General features: G+C 36.0%; 1 protein-coding gene across 3 annotated transcripts in view; it reads right to left on the bottom strand.

The window, feature by feature from the left end:
* TMTC2 (transmembrane O-mannosyltransferase targeting cadherins 2) overlaps positions 1-23,517 on the bottom strand; it is a 674,893-nt gene that overhangs the window by 35,257 nt on the left and 616,119 nt on the right. The window contains exons 15-16 of one of the 3 annotated variants that reach the window (XR_004620733.1): positions 22,845-22,950; positions 10,681-10,893 (exon numbers count right to left, since the gene is read on the bottom strand). The gene's annotated coding sequence lies outside the window, so the exon portion shown is untranslated. Of the gene's footprint in view, positions 1-10,680; positions 10,894-11,742; positions 11,800-22,844; positions 22,951-23,517 lie in introns of those variants that run through there. The other 2 variants (XR_004620731.1, XR_004620732.1) reach the window with 2 other exon arrangements.

Raw genomic sequence — 23,517 nt, 5'->3', positions numbered from 1 at the left:
CTCAAGTCTGAGAAATCTAAACCATGAATAGGATCTTGTTCCTGCCTATGAGAGATGGGTTCAATCTTTGCTTAGATGACAAAGCCAGGAAGAATCAGCTTGCACTTTAGAGTTTGGTAGGCCATACGATCCAAAACAGTGTGTCCTGCAAATCAGTGAATGCCATGAGAGAGAGAGAGAGAGAGAGAGAGAGAGAGAGAATATGCAAGGAGCCGTCTTGAGTCCTCTCCTATAAGGCTGCTTGGAGGGACCAAAGACCTTTCTCAATAGAGATGCCTCACCCCAAGAAGGCAGGGACCAGAAGCAAACCTGGAAAGAGTCCAAAAGAGTGTCCCACCTTTCAGGGCACAGGGCAGGAGAGAACTTATTACCAGACAACACAAATGAACGTTTATCTTGTCATAGCCCCTGACCAAACCTTCCTTCCCCTTATTGAGGTCAAAGTAGCAATGGTTAGGGGAAAGGAAAAGAAGCCAATCTCACTGTTCATCCCTCTCCCATTTTTCCTGGTAATTTCCAATCTGGAACAGATCCCTGCTAGTAGAGGTAGGGTAATGGTAAACAGAGAAAAGACTTAATGCATGCAAATTCAGATTTTAATTACAATTATCAAACATTCTAATTTCTGATTTGAGACTATATGCAACTTAGAAAGACAAAGGTCTGAGCAGAAAACTCAGGTTAATGGAATTTTTATCCAAAGAAAAGGAAGATTAATGCACTGGGAAAAGTTTACAGGGATGGTAGAAAGCAGAAAAAATTCATTATATGATGATTTGATTACATTATAAGTTGTGTTTACTAAGCATATTGGTTTATATTTATTACACAAGAAATAAAATGAATTCTAATAACCCTATTGTGGACCAATCACATGAATATGTAGATAAAATTTGATATTTTACCTAAATAACATTTTCCTTTGCAGAAAGAACCAGAAGGACACACAGTTCAATTTCCATAAATGGAAGAGTAACTCCCAGAAATGCTGCATTAAAATTATTAAAAAAGTAAACTGTGATTATCAGAGGTAGAAGTACTTGTAATTACAGATCACAAACTCAAATCCATAAACTACCCTCAATATGAAATTGTCATGAAATATTGGTCATGACAAAATTTTTTTAAATATCTTTTAGAAGATTTAGTAAGGCTTTGTATCAAAATAAGCAGCAAGTAATTCAGAATGGAAACTTCATTTCCTGTTAAGCTCTTACTTCTATGAGAAACATAACCGTATATTTCAAGCCCACAACTTAAGTGGCTTACAGGGATTTTTATCTTCTATTTAACTGCACTCAGAGCCACTGTGTTTATATATATAATCTTCTCAAATAAGGTCTCACATTCATTAATACTTTCTACACATATTCTGAATAGTTACTTGCATTTCAGACATTGTTCTGAGAGTAGGTCAACAATAGTGAACTAGACATAAATGTTCATTGCTTCAGGAAGCACTGAACAGTTAATAACAAGCATGACACATATCACAAAATGATAGAAAGCATAGAAATTCTTCAAGTAGTAATGTGTGGCTCTATGGGAGAGTGAGGGAGGATAAAAGATTTCTCATTATTTTTTAACACAATTAGAAATGTGGTCACTGCAACTGATTCAGTATGCTTTTACAATGACAATCAATACATAACTATGGTACTGATAAAAATATCATGTTTTAGTGGGACTACATGGATGATTTCAAGTCTGTTTTTTGGCATTATTTTTAACCAAATGACTCCGGTATATTTCAAATCAAAAGTTGAACATAAATATTTTATTTTTCATTCTAGGAGATGGCACAGAATAAATTTTACTAATGAACTGTGAGCCTTGATTTCATAATAGTTCACCCAGGCTATTATCCTAATCACTATTTCAACTTTACCAGATGCTTCTGTGTTATTTTTTTCTTAAATCGCCTAAACATAGGACTATGATCATCACAGGACTCCCTGTCCATTTTAGTGACACAGTCAGAAGATAAATAAAGAACTAGACAACCAAATAAGCATCCACTGAAAATATCTCAAAGGAGGCATATTTTTAAAAGGGTACCCCTTTCAAACACATGAGAGGTTATTTTTAAATTTGAAAATACTATTTCAGAAAAGCAATATTGTTTATTTGGAAGAAACACTGAAGGAAAAGAACAATGGGTTAGGTGTAGAGCAAAATAATCTACTACAAAAATAAGCATCAATGAAAAAAGTAAAAATATGCCATGTAGAAAAACATATTTCCCCAATGTGTTATGAAAAGTAACAAATACTACCAAATCACACAGAGGAAGAGACATTTCTTCACAGTGATTTTCTACAGATGTCAGCTGTGGCAGGCCACTAATTTATGTTCAGAGAAATAAATAAGAATGGATGGTTTTAGTTGAAGAATTTTTAGGTTTGATGTTTAAGCTTTCTTGGAAGGATCCTTGGCTATTCTGTATATAGAAAGAATACTTACAAACACATACTCCAATCTTATTTTTAACATGAAGGCCGTAATGATCTGTAAAAGGTGCATGCATCGCTATGGTAATAACAAAAACAACAACCTAGGCCCCTCTTCTCATCCTTCTAGCCTCCCCACAAAGAGTAGTTATTCATTTTTCTGTTTCTCTTATTGGCATCACTATTTTTTCTGGCTTCCATAGTTGAAAGCAGCTGTTGGGACCACAGGTTTGGAATTAGACAAGCACCTGGGGCCCAGCTCTATCACTGTTTAACTTTGAGCAAACAACCTTTCCCAGCCTTGGTTTTCTTCTCTATACATTAGGGATCATAACATCATCCTCACTCAGATTTTTGCAAAGATCACAATGAGTGCTTACTGTATTCAGGTTATGTGCATTATTATGTGAGCTGATATCATTATTGCCATGATTACCCACCTTTTGTCAGGATCACTATGTTTTATTCTTCCTTCTTTCTTAATCCATCTTCATTCCGTCACTGAGCCTGTTGACCCTTCCTTCCTATGGTCTCTCGCTCCATTTCCTAGTGTTCTACCTTTCTTGGTTGCAAACATATGTTCTACCCTCCTCATAAACAAAAACAAAACAGAAAGAACGCTCCTCTTTTGTACACCTGGTTTCTGCTATAAATACAACCTGTCCCTTTTCTCCCTCCCGTTGCCAAGCCTACCCAAATGACACCCCAGCTGCATGAAATCACAGGCTAATCGGCTATCCAGCCTAAAGTGTTTGCAGCTGGGGAAGCCTAGCATTACCACCTAACCTTTCTGGTAAGCAGAGTCTCATTCTTTCTAAGATTACTCTCCGACCTAAGGCATTTAACCTCTGTCAGTGCCTCTCATCACGGGTTCATCAGACCTTCCCCGATAGAAGCTCTGGTGCCCATTGTAAAATAGAAAACTTGAGCAAATAAGAGAATTTCTCTTTTGCCACAGATTTCAAAGTCTTATCCTGTGAGTGCTCCCCTTGATTCCTTCCCACAAGGTCTTTGGAGTACAAAAGGTTGTGCTGACTTTTGTCTCTTTTCCTTCCCTGTCTCTCCTTGCTGCCCTCTCACTCTTTTCCCCCATTCTTCCTTTACCCTCTCCTCTACCTGCTTCCACTTCTTTTATTGACCTGAGTGGGTGCATGTTTTGTGTGTTTGTTTTTTATTTTTCAGAGAATCTTAAATATGTTTGGTTGCAACAAGGTGCATCTGGCTTAAGCAATACTCTATCAGTCACCCAGAACAGCATCTGGAATCTCCTGTTCTAGATGGATGACAAAAAAAAGAGGAAGCCATAAATATGCAGCCTGGTTGAATAAATGAAATTTATTTGTGTTTTGTTGGACTGCCTTAGGTTGACTAAACCCATTTTAAACGAAAGAAAGGATAAGGTGAATAGCCAGTCCCTACATTACTTATCTTAGAATTATATGAAAATACTTTACCTCACTCCAGCAAATATTTGAACATTTGAAGATTTGCCCCCTTGCCCTCAAGAGAAAAGAAACTTGTTTCTGGTTGCTAATAGTTTGGGCTCTGGATTATTGGTTTATTTGGATCCATAATAAAAGAAAAATTGAGGCTAGGATTCTTTATAAAGGGATAAAAAGGATCTTGGGAAATATCCGAGTTAGGAGGACCTAATAGAATGGTTACTAGATGGCATTCCAGATATAGGGAGCCAATGAGAAGGAATCTAACAGGTGTTGTCTGGAAGGTGTGCATGTATATTTGTGTGTCTATGTTTGTGCTTGTAATGGAAGAAAGGAATTTGAGCCTAAATGTGATGGCATTGACTCAGAGAAGGTCCCTCATAATGAACACAGTGCTAGGAAACACATTGCATCAGAGTTCTTAGAAGCTGACAGTTCAACTTTACTTGGGTGAGACTCTGCCACCAATTATATTCAGATTAGGTAGACCTTTTGGTCTTCATGGAGAAAGGAAATTGGATCCTTCCTCACAGACCAATAGCCTCTTCCGCATGACCGCCCAATAGGACATACTGTGTCACATCATGAAACTTTGTTCTGACCCTATATTACTTCACTCCTTGCTCAAGCTTTCTACAATGCCTTTCAAGAAGCTGTAATCCTTAAAGTGACTCCCGGAAATTAGCAAAATGCTGGGGAGAAATTCTCACAAATTTAACGTAGGGAGCTAAACTGAACAAATTCATCTCATTTACACTTAGGGATAATGGGTACCTGAGATGGACTATCCTCACAGATCCTATCCAGGAAGTCCTTGACTGCATGCTGCAGCTCTCCCTTCACCTCAGTGTGGATGAAATGTGAGCTTGAGGACTCTGAGGTCATGCAGACTTCAGAGGCTCATTAAAACATCAGGAGTTCTGGAGAACCCTCAAGATATAACATCTTCATTTTCTAATAATTTATTATGATAGTGTAACTGATACAGGATAGTATCAATAAGTCATTCCATATTTATCTATTTTGATTTTTGCAATCATTAACTGCCCTTGGAAAATACTTCATTCAAGGAGGAGGGGTGATGGGGCACAGACCTGCACTTATCAGTGACTGCAGATTTGTATTATTTCAACAGCTTGATTTTCTCTTCCTTCTCCCATTCCCACCCCACTTGGCAAACTGTAGGCAAACTAACCAAATCCCCCAGCATCATGTGACACCACTGCCTCCCATACCACCATCCCATTGACCCAGAACCATACACCAAATAATCTTTGTCTTGGAAATTACTTTTCCATGAAGTTGGCCTTAATGTATATGAAGTCATACATCTAGACATAGAACCTCTTGCCATCAAGGTCATCTTTAGGGCCTGAAGCATTAGTTCAAGGCAACACAGGCTCCTCTGATAAAGCACTCAGACTTTCATAAGCTAAAACACTTGAAATAAAAATCACACTGGCAGCCTCATATGAATCAAACACAGGTCACCTTCTTCAGACATTTCCCTTACCCATCTCAACGTATGCCAGGCAATGAAAATAACCAGAAAAAAATGTGTATCCCCCAAAACAGAGAATGACAAGAATTTGGGAAAATCCTCTGGTCCAAGCATCTTTCCTCATGTTCATCTGTGGCAAAATGTCACCCCAGAACATGATTGTGATCTAGTTAAAACACTGAGTATATCGTACATGGAATTGTGTTGACGCTTGCCACACTATACTTTCCCAACACCTCCATCATCTGTCCCCTGGTCAGGCACAAGCCCAGGTAACCAAAGGGACCACTGGATTCTACAAACACTGGAGTACATACACCACACCCACCGTTATGCTGTATTTTCCTTCCACACCTTCCTGCATTCCATGCATTTTCCCTTCCTTCTTATTCATAAATGCTTCCTCTGTCTGGGATCATCCCATCAGACAAGCACTCTAAAATATCTCCCATCTCAAAACAAAACAAAACCCCCTCTGTAATGTTCCATTAGCCTTCAGCTCGCATCCTGTACTTTTGCTCCTTTTTTTAGAAAAAAAAAATTACGATGTTTTTATCATCTCTGTTCTACTTCCCAGTCAGGCTGAAAGTTTCATCTTTGCTATTCCACTGAAACAATAGCTGACAATAGTTATCTCCATCGCTGTTAATGCTATAGCTCCTTTGTTTCAGCCATTATTTGTCTTAGCAGCAGCATTTGACACAGTTAATCACAGTCTCCTTATAACAGTTCCTTCGGCCTCCCTGATGTCACTTCTTCATGGTTCAACTCCTAGTTCACAGGAGTCCTCAAGAGTTTATTCTGTGGGATTCTCCTTATCTTTTCAAACTCTAAAGTTTGGAGTTCCCCTGGGTGCACTTTCTGGGCTCCTCTTGTCTCAGGATTTCAGATCATCTATATCCTCCTAACTCCTAAATTTATACCTACAGCTCAGTATTCCTTCCTGACAAATTCACTTAATGAAATCAACTATTTTAAGTCTGTTTCAAACAATTTTAAGTGAAGTTATTTCACTATTGTAACCGGTTTACTTACCAAGGATTGAAAACAATATTCACATTTTAGGGTTGTTGCAAAGTTGAAATGAAATACCTTAAGTGAACAGATTTTTTTTTCTTTTATTTTAAAGTGCTAAAAAAATATAAAAGATTCAAAAATAGAAAATAGCTCTAATGTTACTTCACAAATAGCCCCAGATATTAAGAATGTTAGTGGCTTAAATATAATGTTATTTTTCAAAATGACATTCCTCTATTCAATATACAATTAATCTATGAATCTATGTAAATTTTTACATTATATTACATTCTTGCATTTTCCACGGGATTTACTAAAAGAAAATTGTGTGTGAACTTTTAAAATGTGTCTGGCAAACACCTTTTTTTTTTTTTCCTGAACTGATCCTTCAGGGAGGGAAAAAAATGTTATGTTCAAACAACACCACCACCACCCTGAAAGGTTACCAGTGAAACAGCACCAGATCAACCCAGTAAGACAAAACACTCCATTTATATTTGCTGTCTGATTAGTCATTGTAGAAAATTATTTCCAGGGAAAATTATAAATAAAAGGATTGATTGATTAGAACAATCAAGAAAAATGATTACCTGAAATCTTAAAAGTTCAAACAGGAGATGAATTTTTTTTCAACCTTTTCTAAACAGTTATTATATCACAAAAACATGGGCACGGTAGATGCTGCAAGATGTTCTTGCGTTGTACGTCTAATGACATCAGGTTGCTCTAAAATACAAAAGGGGTCAACAGAGGATACGACTAACTGATAAATGTAGATGAGATTAAAGCAAACTGCACAAACCAAATACTATTTCTGCAACATGACGATTTTTGAAAACTATCTGCTGGGTAATTATGATTAATCCAAAAGAAAATCTGGCAACCAGTGCTTTTAATTCAATTTATGGGTGATTAGGGCATTGAGAAGGTAAAATAATAGCTCCCTTAATGGGGCAGCTTTTAAGCATGAAATTACCTTTTGAGCGCTTGAAGAAAAACATTTCAAGATTTGAAGAACTTGCAGTGATTATTAAATCCTCTGACAAGCATTCCCAATTCTCTAATAATCGAAGACAATAAAGGTTTTTTGTCTTACTCATGTGTTCAACCTTTTGGTCCAGGTCAGCCAACACACACACATTTTCACATCTCCCATCACATCTTCACTATAAACTCCTGTAACCTCCAACTGATTTTCTCCTTTCAAGCACAAATACTTGTCTTTCCCCTTTCCCAATTCTGAAGCGTTACAGAATCTGATCCTCACTATGATCCCTCGCCCCTCTACTTATTTCCACTATCCCCGACTCTTTATTTCACCCAATTCTTTATTTTTTCAACCTCTCTACCATGAACATACCTTTCAATCAAATTCTCATCATAATTCTCTGGAGGATCAGCTAAAACATGCAAAGAGAACATACAAAGCAAAACATATAAAAAAGAAACCCACATCAATTGATAGGGCCAAGAAAACTGGCAAAAGAGTTTCATTATTATTACAAAACAGGGACAGATGGACACACAAAGCAGCAGCAAGACAAATACTGGGTCTCTATGGTTTTTAATTCACCTGTTGGAAAGCTTTGGGATATGCTGGCACATCTCTCAGGTGGGCTGTGGTTTCTGGTGATTCTGATGTGTATGTCTTAGTGAATAAATTACTGGAGTTATTGAAGTTATTTATGAACTGGATGATATTAATGGTATAGGCTTGGATCTTATTATACAGTCCACAGTTCAAGAAAAAAAAATGCCTGCATAGTCACACCCTTTCCTTAAAGATATACATAATACAATGTTAAAATTATGTATGTTACAATGACAATTAAAGCAAGGTATGACTGATGTTGCTCAAAACACAACAGAGCCTCACATTTACCCTAAGTAAAAATAATATACACAACCAGTCAGGGGTGTGTATGATCATAGTGTATGAACAGGGCCATCACACAGAGCCCATGCTCTTAAGGGCTTCAGCTTGATTTAATGCTCTTGTTGCCTTCTTCGAATTCTTAATTTCATTTTTGAACTTGCATTTTGCAAAATGAAGACTGGTGGGACAATGGCGCATGCATGTTAGCAGGCAGAAAAGATAGGCACAATATGCTTGTCAATCACTGTTTCTGTCACTCCACTCACATACAGTGGTTGCAATACTCTGTGAACACAGAGTTCTGGACGCCACACAATGCTTGGGAGTTCTACAAGACTCAAAGTGAGCAAAAGGTAAATGTGTTACATCTACGACTGCATAAGCAGAGCATGCCAGCTCTGCGAGGTCACACCTTCTATGAGAACCCGAACTAACTTCAAATGCAGACAGTAGGCAATGGCATTCTAAGAGACATGAACAACCAAAGAATCCTACCATATGCTTTCATATTGGTTTACTTTCCTATATTAGCTAAGCACTTATATCGAACAGGACAATATGGAATGAAAGGAAAACAAAGAGCAACCTATGGCTCCTTTTCATTTCCTTTCTCATCTGGGTGCTCAAGGTAGTGCATTGGTAGAATGAATGCATATCAACATGTGAACTACAAACAGCTGAGTTAGTTCTGTGCAACATTTCCATATATATGAAATATAAATTGTTTAATTTTGGTGGTTATGCATACAAGGGAAGTGTTCCTATATTTGGATTATAAACTGGTGTTGCACAATATAAATATGAATAGTAAAATTTATACAGATAATTACATCTTTTTTCTTATGACATTAAATAACAAACAGAAAACAATGGAATTTGAGCAAGAGACTGGAAGAAAGGAAAAAGCTTTACATTTTGCAATCTTTAATGATATTTTTCTCCTTTTCAAACACAGGGTCCCACATTTTAATTTTGCACTGGACTCCACAAATGACAAAGCCAACCCTTCAACCAGTTTCCAAATAGAGAAGGTTGAATATGTTTAATTACATGTGAAAGAGAAGAAATGGAAAAGAGCATGCTAGGCTTACTTTTGGCATAAACCCTGCTTTCTTATGTATTTGGACATAAGAAGGTAGGATGCACAAAATATGTTTATTTGGTCACAACACTTGAATATATGTGCCTCAACAGTTTCCATTTTATAGTTTTTTTTTTAAGATTTTTTAATTTCTTTATTCAACAGAGATAGAGACAGCCAGCGAGAGAGGGAACACAAGCAGGGGGAGTGGGAGAGGAAGAAGCAGGCTCACAGAGGAAGAGCCTGATATGGGGCTCGATCCCACAACGCCGGGATCATGCCCTGAGCCAAAGGCAGACACTTAACCGCTGTGCCACCCAGGCGCCCCTACAGTTTCCATTTTAGAGAGAAGCTGTACCCTATTTCCCCTCCTCCCACTTATTATTTGATATTTACCACCTATTATTTATGATTATTTTTATTACAATGACAATTTTCAGAAATTAATTATGTTGTTGGAAATCTAACCTTTTGTAAAGGAATCTGCTATTTAACATTATGCAGCTGACCCTTGAACTCATGGGTTTGAGCTAAGTCCACTTATATGCAAATTTTTTTGATCAATACTGTATAGTCAGTACAGTACTATAAATGAATTTTTCTTTTCCTTGTTTCTTAATTATTTTCTCTAGCTTATTTTACTGAGTATATAACATATATCGCATGCAAAATATGTGTTAACTGTTATCACCAAGGCTTTCAGTTAATAGTTATTAGTAAAATTTTTGAGGAGTCAAAAGTTACTTGTGGATTTTTGACAACGCAGGGGTCAGTGTCCCTAACCCCCACATTGTCAAGGGTCACTGTACTCTAATATAAAAAAGAAATACAATGATAGGGGTAGGTAGATTATAAAAACAGCGGATAATTATCTTTATTTCATTCCTCTTCAATAGGATTATTGGTCTATTTCAGGTCTTCTCAGTTAAGCATTTATTATTATAAGAGATTGCTTGCTGTACCATTCAGTGGCTTTCTAAAACAAGTGCTCTAATCATATAGAAATTTCCCAGAGTTTAGTCAATTATGTCATCCTTCATTCATCACATCTCCATTGCTGAACATCTAAACTAATCTTGATTTATGTGTTTTGACACCTCTTTTCTTTACCCAGTGCAGATGAAAATAAATGCTTTTAGAACCTGGAACAAACTTTAATTTATACCAAGAAAAGAATACAAAGCATTGTCATTTCTACCACATTTAGAAATATAAATTATTTTTTTTTCAAATTTAGTAGTACTTTGAAATATCCATTTTTTTATATTAAAATAAGGTAATTACTAGTGGAACTGATTAACATTTGCACATACCTTGTCCTCTCAAATTTCTCTTCCTCTTTCTTACACATCCCAGATTGGTTCTCAGCAACTGTGCACTTATGAATCTTTTAAATACTGAGCCATTTCAAGATGCACCTCCTCGCTCCTGGTGATTACACAGAAGCTGGAGCACATAAGGCTCTGTGGAAGAGTGTTTGCCTCTAAAGTTGCAGTTTCTTTTTATAATCATGCCAATGTATTTCTCTGTTCAGTAAAAAAATAAAATGAAAAAAAAAAGGTATATATAAAATTGTTTGTAGTTACATGTAATACCAATACTTTGCTTTTCCTGATGACTGTCAGCTTCACTAGTCAGTTTTCTTATAGATAATGTATTCAAGCTTAACTTTTGGAAGGTAATTGAATATATATACATATATTTTTTTTTTCCTTTGAGAAGATAGCCAGTTTTTCTTTGCCTAAGTTTTTTCCCCCTGAAAGATAGGATAAAGTCCCTATTTCTCTGTGGTTCTATAAAACATTGTGTGTAATATATTTATATATATTTTAAATATTATTTTTTTAAAAATTTTGTCCTCCCTCAAACGAAACTGTGAACTTTTGGCAGGGGCAGGTAGAGTACAATGAAGATACATTATTTCTTGTTCATCTTGTATTCTCAACACTTAACAAATTATTTTATAAAACGGTAGAATTTTAACCTGGCTTTCCCCAGGTAGACTGTGTTCAGAGTCATAACTCAAATGCCACAGGCTTGCTGTATTTACTCGCATACTACAGGAATTCCAGCTTTCTATTGCGGAGTATGGTTATATAATATGGTGGTGACTTACGTGGGCTCATCACAGTGTTGCTGTTGCTTTCTCTATAAAACTATTCGAGATAGAAGCCATACGCTCTTGGTACCCTCTGGATACTGTTTACAATGACAGTCTTCTTACTTTTGGCATTAACTTCCCAAAGCTACACCTTGAGCTGCCAAAAAAGTGCTGCGTTCCCTTCCGTCAATACTGTTCATTTGCTACACCATTTTCCATGTAAAATGGGGACTGTGTTGTCTCCAAATGCAGACATTGTCATCATTAATTCACTTATCCAATTAACAAATATGTGATGAATGTCTTCTATGTGCTAAGTACTTTCAAGGCACTGGCGATCAAACACAGAACAAAATAGTAAAGTTAAAACAATAACCAAGATAGCAGAGGTATCTTTATAGCATTTATATGTAAGTGGGAGGAGAGAAGATAAATATTTGACAAATCTATGATTTTAAAGAGTAATATAGTACAGCCTGTGCTCCATATTTCAAATGTCTTACTTCCTTCAATCTGAGTCACAAGATGCCTTCATATTTTAAGGCTTCTGAAATCAAGACGTATATTACATTGCTAGGTAAATTTAATGCAGTGCATCCTTTTACATTGTTTTCTGTGAAATTGTGTTATTGAGAGTGCATGTAATGAAGGATGGCTTCTTAAAATCAAAGAGATATTGAAGTATCTTCTGAAGACAATACTTTTAAGTTCTGCCTGCTGCACCTCTCATGAAGCATTGAAAACCAGTTTATTCAATTGACCTGAGGACTAGATAGCACACTGTCCACCACCTCTCTCTCCCTTAAGGTCCTGTATTCAAACATTTCCTGACCCAACCCTTTTAATCAGCTCGGGATATACATTCTTCATAGTCCTGTGTTAACTCTTTGTTAGATATATTCAGACATGCCTCAGACTTAACCAAAGGCTCCACTTAGGCTCAAACTATAACACTTTACAGTTGGAAATTATCTTGTCTAACCCTTTTTTTTTTTTTAACAGATAATAAAACTAAAGGTTGCCCTTGGGAATCAGAGTCTCATGGACAATTGAATATCAAGCACTGAAATTTATGATTATCTTCAAACACTGCATGCTCGAAAATAATATATTAGTGTTATACAAACAATTTCTGTGAAATAATAACTTAAAACGATTGCCAGTTACTGACCATACCTAGGTGGAATCCTATTAAACACAAAGGACAATATAAATTCTGCATGATCTATCAGCATAGGCCTCATGTTTGATGATAAAGAAGAAAAGTTATATAAAATACACTACAGGGGACTTTATCTCACTCTCTAGAATTCATTTTCAGCCAAACATTGGTAAAGCTAATAAAATTCTCCCTTTACAGAAAGGCCAAGAGTCACATCTATTTTCTCTTTCCTAATAGGCTGCATGCACCAAGGCATCAATGGAAAATGATGGTGGGAAATTCAGCTCGAATAAAAGATAATTTTTCTGAGAGTCCTGTGAGAAAACATTATGTGAAAGACTTCGGACTTTGTGATTTTAAAGGCATCGAATATGAATAATGTTATGTTTTTATAAAAGAGCAAAAGAGGACACATATTTAGTATTAAGAGTTTTGGAAAAATGATTCACTTTTAACCACTCTTCAACCTTGGTCTCAGAATCATGATTTTTGCCAAATATCACTTCAGAATTATCACAAGGAATTATATACACCGTCAAGCAAACATTTGATGGGAAATCTTGGGAAAGAAGGTTATGTTTCTAGGCCATCTTTGCTGAAGTTGGAATTCTACTTAATACTTCTCCTGAAGACACTATTAAAAGAGCATTGTAAGGGGAGAAGTAGCTGATGAAATAAGCTTGAGACATTTCACACTTTTTTCCTCAAGACCAAAATGCTTATTCGCAAATGTGTTAGAGCTGCTGTAACAGAGTTCCACAAGCTGGGCATCTCAGTACAATAGAAATGCACTGTCTCCCAGTTCTTAAGTCCAGAAGTCTGAAAAGAAGGTGTGGTGCAGGCCCTGATCCCTTTGAAGGTATACAGATGGCTGTTTCAGGCCTCTTTCCTAGCTTTTGGGAATTCTGTGGCTAGTGGCAGCATAACTCCAGAGCTCACATATTGCAAAGCTATGTCCAAATTTCCCTTTTATAAGGTCACCAGTCATATTGGATTAGGGATCCTTCCTACTCCATGATAAACATATTCAATTTAATTAGTTACATCTGCAATGACCCCATTTCCAAATAAGGTCATTCAGAGGTCCTGAGGCTTAGGGCAACAACAAATAAATTTTTAGGAGACACATTTCAATCCATCATAACATATTAAAATCTTTTAGAAAACCACTGAAGATAACACTTAATTTGGTTTTATTTAAGCCAAATCATTTTTTTAGAACACCTCATTACTATATTCCTACCAGCATCTTACATAAAAGAGTATAAGAAAGAGGCAGAGAAGAAAATTGAGGCATAAAATTTAGAAAATACCTAAATTTAAGGTGATAATTACATGAATCAAAAATAAAACGTGAAAAGAAGTTGTGTAAATAACTGCTGAAGTAGAGAGACAGACAATGAATGTAAAGGGAAGAAGAGATTTCAACACGAAGAGGATATTCGGTGGCATAATGCCTGTTATCAGTTGGCTTCTGCGGCAGAACAGATCACCATAGATCGCGATAACTTAAAACAGTAAGTATGCATATTTCTAGTATCTGTGTCATTCAGTTAATCTATACAGAATGTGGCTGATCATTGCTTATTCACTCATGTATCTGTGGGTAGGTTTTGCTCCAGGTGCCTCTCATTCTTCTCTTGGGATCAGTAGGTGCACCCAGTGTGTTCTCTTTATTGAATGCCAGAGATACAAGAGGGCAAGTAAAATTATCTAAGGCTTCTTGAAGCCTGGGCTTGAAACTTAACTACTTTGTTTCTGCCTCATTCTACTGGCCAAAGTAAATCACATAACTGAGCCCAGAATTAGACTAGGAGAGCATTCATCTTCACATCTGAAGGTACTTGTCCGCTGAGCATACCCCATGTGAGCTAAAGGCTGAAGGAAGCTTATTAGCCCTGTTCTACCACCCACAAATGCATCAGCTGCAGGATTTGTACATCTTTAATTTATCTCAACCTGGAGTTCCTTCTTTTAACAGCAATTGTGGGCCTTTAGGATGCTACTTCAAGCCAAGACCCAGAGAATCTAAAGGCTGCCCAAAGGAATGGCTGGTGCATATGTTCATGTTTAACAGTGATATAAATAAAATGTCTGTTAATGGGTACTGAGCTGCAGATATTTAGGTCCATATACATAGGAACACACAACATAAGTATTTGCTCTACATACTGTTAAACTAAAATGTTGGCTCTTTAATATAACCTCCCTCTTTACTCTCTGTTTCTACCTTCTACCTTTAAGAACAGCCAATGTCTTCACCTCTTCTGGTGGACCACATTTTCTGATATTCAATATGCTAAGGAACAATTCAATAATCTGAGATATGAAAGCTGAGGATATCACTGGAAAGATACAGAACTCTTGTGAACATGTGGCCACATTTTATTGCATAAAATTAGCTATGGCATGGAAATGGAAAAGTCAATGCGTAATAAATGAGAATACTTAATCATTCATCTAATATTTATTGAACACTTACTATATATCAAGGATTGTTCTAACTCTGGGGAGAAACCTTAGATCACTAAAACCATCTGTTTCATAGGACTTCTCATTATATCACATTAAATCAGCTCTGGCATAAGAAAAAATTCAATGCATAACAAATTATGATACCTGTTTATTCATCTAATATTTATTGAGTGCCTATTACGTTTCATTTACTCATCTAGGCTCTGGAGATACTTCAGTAAACTCACATTTGAGTGTTAGTTACAAACAAAAAATATACAAAAAATAACACGTTACTAGTATAAAAGTGCTATGCAGAAAAGATAAGCCAACTGAAAGAACAGACTGTGTGATGCTGCTACTTTAGATAGGGCAATTCAGGTTGTCTTTGATGAAGTGATACCTAAGCAAAGTAAAAATTAAAAAGGGAGAGAGAAAACCAAGAGAATATCTGGAGAAAGACTCTACCAAGGCAGAAATAACAGCAGATACAAAAGCCTTGCAGTGCTATTATGCTTGACCTATTTAAGAATATAAAGACCAGTCTGGCTATCAGAGAAGTAGTCTGCATCTAAATCAAGTAGGGAATCCATTAGAGGCCTTGTCAAGATTTGGGATTTCATCCTAAGGGTTAGATAAAGCCATGGGAAGTTTTGAATAAGGGTCTAAGAGAATAGTTAGTCCTTTATTTTTGTTATTAATGCATGCTCTTTCTCTGTTCACCAAAGCTCTACCACCTGGAACCAATCAATCTACCTTCCAGATTTATCTCAGCTACATTCTTCCATAAATCCTAATTCTCTAGGAAAAGATCCTGTCATTATTCCCCATTACTTCTGTCACTGCTTATCAAATCTACTCATCTTTCAAGGCCCCCAAGGTTCAAATGCCACCTCCTTTACAAAGGAACATTTCTGATTGCAGAAATTTCTTCCTCCTCAATATCTACATCCTTTTTTTCTCTCCATGAGTCTTTATTTCTATGTTATTCCCTAGAAGCCCTGCTATTCAACACAACTGTCCAGTAATCAAAAACTTGATATATAAAAATGGAGAATTGTTAACATTGAGACATTCACATCATGAATATTTTATATTAAATTAAAATATGTAATTATACATTCATGAATATTTTAGTGTAGAGCCAAGATCTTTCCTTGGAGCATGAGTGTATTGATTAGACTTCTGCATAACGGTCTTTCTTAAACCACGCTCATAATATTTTGCCTACTGATCTCCATTTTCGTTAACATTGAGCAGCAACTTACAGAAACCTGTATAGTGATAAATGCCAAAAAATTCTTGATTTTTAAATTATTTTGTAGTCTTTTAGTCTCCTCTAGAATCCTGCTGCTCATAGTTCATGGACCATCATCAGCATCATCATACCTTGGAACTCATTAGAAATTTAGCCTTAGGCTCTATACCAGAATTAATTCAATATGAAATCACACTTGAACAAAATCTTAAAAAAAAAAAAAAAAAGGCAGTGGGGGTGGGGACACTCAGCTCAGTGGCTCAGTCAGTAAAGTGTCTCTCTTCAGCTCAAGCCCTGATACCAGGTCCTGGGATCAAGCATCAGACTCCCCACTCAGTAGGGAGCCTGCTTCTCCCTCTCTCTCTGCCACTCCTGCTTGTGCTCTCTCTTTCACTCAAATAAATAAAATCTTTAAAAAAAAAAATCTCCAAGTGATTCTTGTAAACATAAAAATTGGATAAATGGTCTAGCACAAAATTAATTCAACTGCATTTACTTTTTTTAAATTGCCTTTATTACGTCTTTTCAAAATCTCAAACTCCATTTTCATAGAAACAATTTTCTCACTTGATCTTTTTCTTCACTCATTCCATGTTCCATTGGTGTATATATATGCAGAAAAGACTTATTCTAGCAGCCTGAGCCTGCTGTCCTTAGAAAGTTGTGCTTGCAAATTTGGCCCTTGGCTGGTGATAGGGAACTTGACAGGCAATTTCCTAAGACTGGTAATAAAGTTGTCTCTAAATGGTAAAAGGGGCTCACTGTGCCTAATCTGTTTGTGCAAACACTATACAATGTTACAATGAACACCTGCTCTTCTGAGGGTCTGGAATTTCATTGTGTGCTAGATAGAGAATGGCTAGGCGACTGACTCTCAAAAACCCTGTCCTCCCAGGCTCATATGAACGTCTCTGGCAGACAACACTTTACATGGGTTATCATAACTTGTTAGAGGAATTGAGAGTATTCTGTGTGATTTTATTGGGAGAGGACTCTTGGAAATTTGTGCCAGGCCTCCTCCTAACTTTGTGCTATACACTTTTTCCATTTGCTGACTTTGTATTCTTTCACTGTAGTAAATCTTAACTGTGATTTCAACTAAGTGTGATTACAACTATACTAAGTTCTACAAAAACACCAATGCGAGAGCAATCTTGGGGACCCAGAACACAGTATGATTCTAAATTAAAATACCATGTCAGTAAAGCAAATTTTGGAACACATATAACTGATTTTTAGTAAGTATACAATTCAGTTCGTGAGAACAAAAGTACAGGGATATTTAAGAGTCACCATGGGCAATAAGTGCATCCAGATATAAATCAGCATATTTTCAAAGAGATGAGGTGCTATTGGTTAATTCAGCAGAGAAATAAAGCTCTCCTGAAGTCAAGATCCAAGCTTTTCAGACCTATATACCCCCCACAGAACAGAACACTGTGCCCTACACAAAATGAGCTGTCAGAAATTAATTAAAATAATTCTTTAACCATTTAGAACCTTGAGTTATATTTTAAGCTAGGTAAAAGATTTACTAAGATATATCTTAATAAAGGAAACAAGTAAGATGCATAGATATAGGCAAAATGTGATTTTTAGAAAGAAAAATATATTTTCAGTTTTTACTTACCAGTTTAATATGAAAAGATATCAGTTTTTTCTCAAGATACATCAAAGTATTCATTTGGTCTTTACTTTGGTAAATTTGGCTGCCCATTTCTGACCTTATGGGTTTTTTTTAATATTTTATTTTTTTATAATAATATTTTTTATTATGTTATGGTTTTTATTCTAGTTCACTAAAGCCCTCGAAGGCAAAGAAAATCACAGGGGTATTCCTACTCCAAAACAAATCTGACATTCCCCAAAGCCATCATTCTTCTTAACTTGTCAAAAGATTCAGTTCAATTTTTATATGGATATAAAAGTTGAGCTCTGAAAGCTAAATACCCCAGGAAGCTATGATCCTTCTATGTTGGTTTGAAGGACTTTGCCATTTAGACAAGTAAATGACTCCGTTTAGAAACTATTATTATGGTTTACTATAAAAATCAAGAACAATTGTTAAAATGTTGATTTATCATAATGTAGGTAAAATTGCTTCACTTTGCTGTTAACATGATTTCCCACAGCCTTTGGTCACCCAGAGAGGGTTAGCCTAAAAACATTAACTTAGAATGGTGTCTGATATACATGTGCTAAAAATCATCTCATTATCTTTTTTTCTTCTGAATTTGGACCCTTTGAATACCTAGACATCTGGTACCAAGTCTATGTGATTATAATTTTAACTGAATCCTCAAAATTACTGGTCAACTTCAACTTGTATTGGGCCAACATAAGGAACCCTGTGGAATGAACTGTTAAGTACAATTTTCCACCTATTTTGATGCAGAATATTTTATACTTATCATATATAAAAGACTACAAAATGCTGTCCTGCTAAAGACATTTAGAACATGGATTGACAAGAAAAATTATAAATTATAGATTCCAGTTTAAATTAAAAAAAAAAACATATCTTCCTATATGATTTTTTCTCCTTGCTCTTAACCACAGATTTCACAAAAATGTTGGCATGCTGAAACAATTTAAGATATTTATATTTTTAAGGGGAAAAGAGCGTTTCCTGTTATCCCAAGGAACAAAGAAAATGGATTTTACATGAGGCATTTTTCATTCAAATGCTAATAAGTTTAGGACAATTTATAAATTCTAGAGTAACGATTTTAAATTAACCTGAGAACTATGCAGAGAAAAATCTTTTATTCAGATGTGAAATCTAACACATCAATTCAGAGCCCAGACCAGTTTATGCATAAAGGGAGTAAATAAATATCTCTTGAATAAAGGAATAATTAAAGTATTGATGAATAAATGAATGAATGTGTGAATTAGAGATTTTTAGAGGTCAGGATTAAAGATCCTGACCTGTCTAAAACTGTAAAATTTACTAGGAAAAAAAGAAAAGGCATCTACATATAGCACATTTATGCCTTTAACATTGTTAAAATAACACAGACATTGGGATGCTGGAGAACAGAACATTATGTTATATAGTAATTAGTGGTGATGTGTAATTTTCCCCTCAGTTCTTAATATCTAAATCAAGCAAGAAAGATACTACTGTACTATCAGAGCTGTTTCTAATCATGGGTTTAGTTACCAACCTCTATCAACAGTACCAAACATATTTGTTTGTGGAACATGCATGCATGCATATTATCTTTTCTCTCAACCAGTTCTTTAATTCTATCCATCCCTCCCTTATTTATCTTTCAGGGAAAGACCAGATGTATCCTTGATTTTATAACCACTTGCTGTAACAGAAAAAGTATTATTTAACAGGAAGTTGAGGATGAACTCTTGTGTTAGAGGCAACCTTGCCTGAACTTCCTTAGCACTGGTTTCCTCACTTGTAAAACGGAAATAGTAAACTATCCATCTCATAAGGGAGTGGTAAGAATGTGTCATAAAACTGTTTTAAAACTGTAAAATAATTAAAATGTATACTTTGATTTATATTACAAATTAAAGCTTGCTTAATCTAAGGGCAAAAAGTAATTTTTCACTATTAATTTTCTGGAAGTTAACCAATTTTGAGTCATTTTTCAGGAATTATAAGTAAACTGTTAGTTTTATAACACATTTCTCAGATTTCTGAGAATTACAGAATATAAGCATTGGAAGGGACCCTAAAAATGACACGTAGTGAGGAAGGAGTGGAGGGGGAAAGAAGGAAGGAAGAAAAGTGGAAATAAGACAGAAAGAAAGAACTATCATAACTAGAAAAATAATAGGAAAAAAATCTCAAATTAAATCCTAATAATTGAATGATAATGGCTTATATAAGGCCACATTATTTTTTTACATAAAAAATAAAAATATTCTTGAAAACAGTGCAAAGGGTGAATTCTAAAAGATTTATAAAGGATAACAGATACGCAACTACCCTGAGGCTCAATTAGGACAATTCCTTCATTACACTTGAAATTTTGCATCATATGTTACACTTCGAACATAATACTCTCAAAACATGTTTGCAGTCAAATAATATAAAATTCTTAGCTAGGGGGAAGGTTAACAATAAAAAAAAAGCCAATAGAAAAGTAGACTTTAACATTTTGATATAGAATAATTTAAATATTAATTTAAATGGTCAATAAATATTCTCTAATATTCAGGTTCAACAACAAATATCTATGTATGTATACTACATACAAGATAATTTGGAAGAAGTAATTGATACCTCACAAATTATATGCAGTCAGGTTGAGAAGAAAGAACATTTACGTAAAAAGTTATATTTTCTTTCAAAAAAGTGGTGTTTATACTTCTGAGTAATTTAAACTATCAGGGACTATATTCACCCTCCTTCCCCCAAAACCATGAGAAACAAGAATAGAAGAAACAATGGTAAAGACATTGGATATCAAGTGACAAAGGATAACTGTCTGAGTCACAAGCAATAAATGAGGTAAACCTTGAGACTCCAGCCATATACTATATTCAGAGACTTTCCAGGCCATGACAGAAAGAGGGTGATCCACCAATGTTCATAGCAGCATTGTCCACAATAGCTAAATCGTGGAAGGAGCTGAGATGCCCTTCAACAGATGACTGGGTTAAGAAGCCGTGGTCCATATATACAATGGAATATTACTCAGCTATCAGAAAGAACGAATTCTCAACATTTGCTGCAACATGGGACGGCACTGGAGGAGATAATACTAAGTGAAATAAGTCAAGCAGAGAAAGACAATTATCATATGATTTCTCTCATCTATGGAACATAAGAACTAGGATGATCGGTAGGGGAAGAAAGGGATAAAGAAAAGGGGGGTAATCAGAAGGGGGAATGAAACATGAGAGACTATGGACTATGAGAAACAACCTGAAGACTTCAGAGGGGAGGGGGTGGGGGAAGGGGATAGCCTGGTGATGGGTAGTAGGGAGGGCACGTATTGCATGGTGCACTGGGTGTTATACGCAACTAATGAAGCATCGAACTTTGCATCGGAATCCAGGGATGTACTGTATGGTGACTAACATAATATAATGAAAAAAAAAAAAAGAAAAAAAAAAGAAAGAGGGTGATCCCGATGGAATCCCCCAGTCTGCCTGAATTGAGGAAGTGGAGCTGAGAGCCAGGGCAGAGTACCAGTGAGGAGAGGGTTGCACAGAGTAAAAACCCCAGAGATCTGCAGAGGCTCCTCCTCCAATACTCAGCAGAGTACTAAGCAGCATGTGTGTATGAGGAAATTATCCAAAGCCAAAGAGCCACACAAAAGAATTAGAGGAAACTACTCAGAGCACACACAAGGACAGAAATAATATGTGTCCCTTAGCTAGACTGACCTCTAATTAATAGGGCATTGGGAAAAGTGCTCAGAAAATTTTGCCTGAGGAGTGGGGAATAAATAATTAACCATATACTACACACTGCTTTGGTCCTACCTAATAAATATTAAAAGCAAAATCTGAAAATGTATCAGTTTTCCAAGTGACTCAGGCCTGTCCCAGAACAAGGCTCAAGAATACTTTTAGGTATATAAAAAAATATCAGCCCCTAACATGGTACAATCACAATGTCTGTATCTAAACAATATACTGAAGAGCACAAGAAACAGTATGTTGCTAACTACATTTTTCCCATTATGCAAATTTACTTTAATAAAAATGACTTCTGCTCCCAGAAAGATGAAGTAATTTTAAGTACAACCAAAAACACTGAACATATATAAAACAAATATAAAAAGACTTTGAAAAGTAAAGAGGAAAAGTCCAACTTGCTAGGGAAATAGAAATTGAAGGAATGACGTGGTAGTAATTTCTGTGGGTTTTTGTTTAGCCTTATTATATTACGAACATGATGCTAGAGAAGCCAGCAAACTACAGAAAGAATATTTATGGAGAAAGTTATTTTTGAAAAAAATAAGATGGGATTGATGCCTCTGGCAAATTTGGAGTATCAGGTACTAGATTTACTCTCCTACCTAAAACCACATAAAAGATAGCAAAATGTAGGAAAGACTGACTCTAAGATATTGGGTATCATGTGACAAAGGTATGTAAACAAACAAACACAACCACAAAGGCAGCCTGTGTTCTCTAATGGTAGGACAGGGAAAGGAGAAGTCTAGCAAGAAAAAAATTTTAGATAGCAACGGTTCTAATCCAGCCAAACACCACAGGAAAAACAAAAACAAAACTGCAGCCACATATATTCATTGACTCCAGGAGAGGCTGAGTTCAGAGGTTAGACTTCCAACCTCCCAGCATGCAATGAGTCATCCCAGCTCCCTCTCCATGACTGCCAGGGTGGTATCAGAGAATCCCAAGGAGGAAACTAGGACTTTTATCCCTTGTAGGTGGTAATAAGCCTTACCCCATGTGGTAGAAATGAAAATTACCAAGCGAGCAGAAACAAGTAATTTGTTTCTCAGCCAAGGTGATACCAGTGGAGTCCCAATGGGGAGCTAGAACTCCCACTCGCACTCACCAATAATGAGGAGACATTCTCTTTTGTGTCAATAGAGGCTGTAGATGGAATCCTCAGTTGCAGTCCACCAAGTAGTAATCATGTGATGCCACACCTGCACCCTTGCCTATGGAAGTAAGGTCAGAGAAAGGCAGTCAAAATGGAAGTTTTGAACAAGATCCCAATACTCATAACATTAAAATAATCCAGATTTCAATTTAAATCACTTATCATACCCAAGAACCAGGAAAATTTCAACTTGAATTAAAAGAAAAAAAAAGACAAATCAAAAGATGCCAAGACCAATATAGGAGATAATTTTGAATTATCTGTCGAAGACTTAAAGCAGACATCGTAAAAATGCTTCAGTGGGCAAGCACAAGCATGCTTAAAAACAAATGGAAAAAAAGGAAACTATCAATAATGATATTAAAAAGTATCAGAAAAAATAGAAGATGTAAAAAAGAAATAACTGTAGAACTAAAAAATATAATAAAAAACTTAATGGATGGGATCAACAATCAAGTTAATAAAGAATCAGTGAGAAGGAGGAAAAAAGATGGCGGAGGAGTAGGGGACCCTATTTCAGCTGGTCCCCTGAACTGAGCTGGATATCTACCAGACCATCCTGAACACCCAAGAAATCAGCCTGAGATATAAGAAGATACATCTGGATCTCTACAAACCAACATCT

The sequence above is a fragment of the Ailuropoda melanoleuca genome, chromosome 15 (genome assembly GCF_002007445.2).
Source record: "Ailuropoda melanoleuca isolate Jingjing chromosome 15, ASM200744v2, whole genome shotgun sequence".
Lineage (NCBI taxonomy): Eukaryota > Metazoa > Chordata > Mammalia > Carnivora > Ursidae > Ailuropoda > Ailuropoda melanoleuca.
The sequence above is the reverse complement of the archived record's forward strand: the minus strand, read 5'-3'. Positions and strand labels throughout refer to the sequence as shown.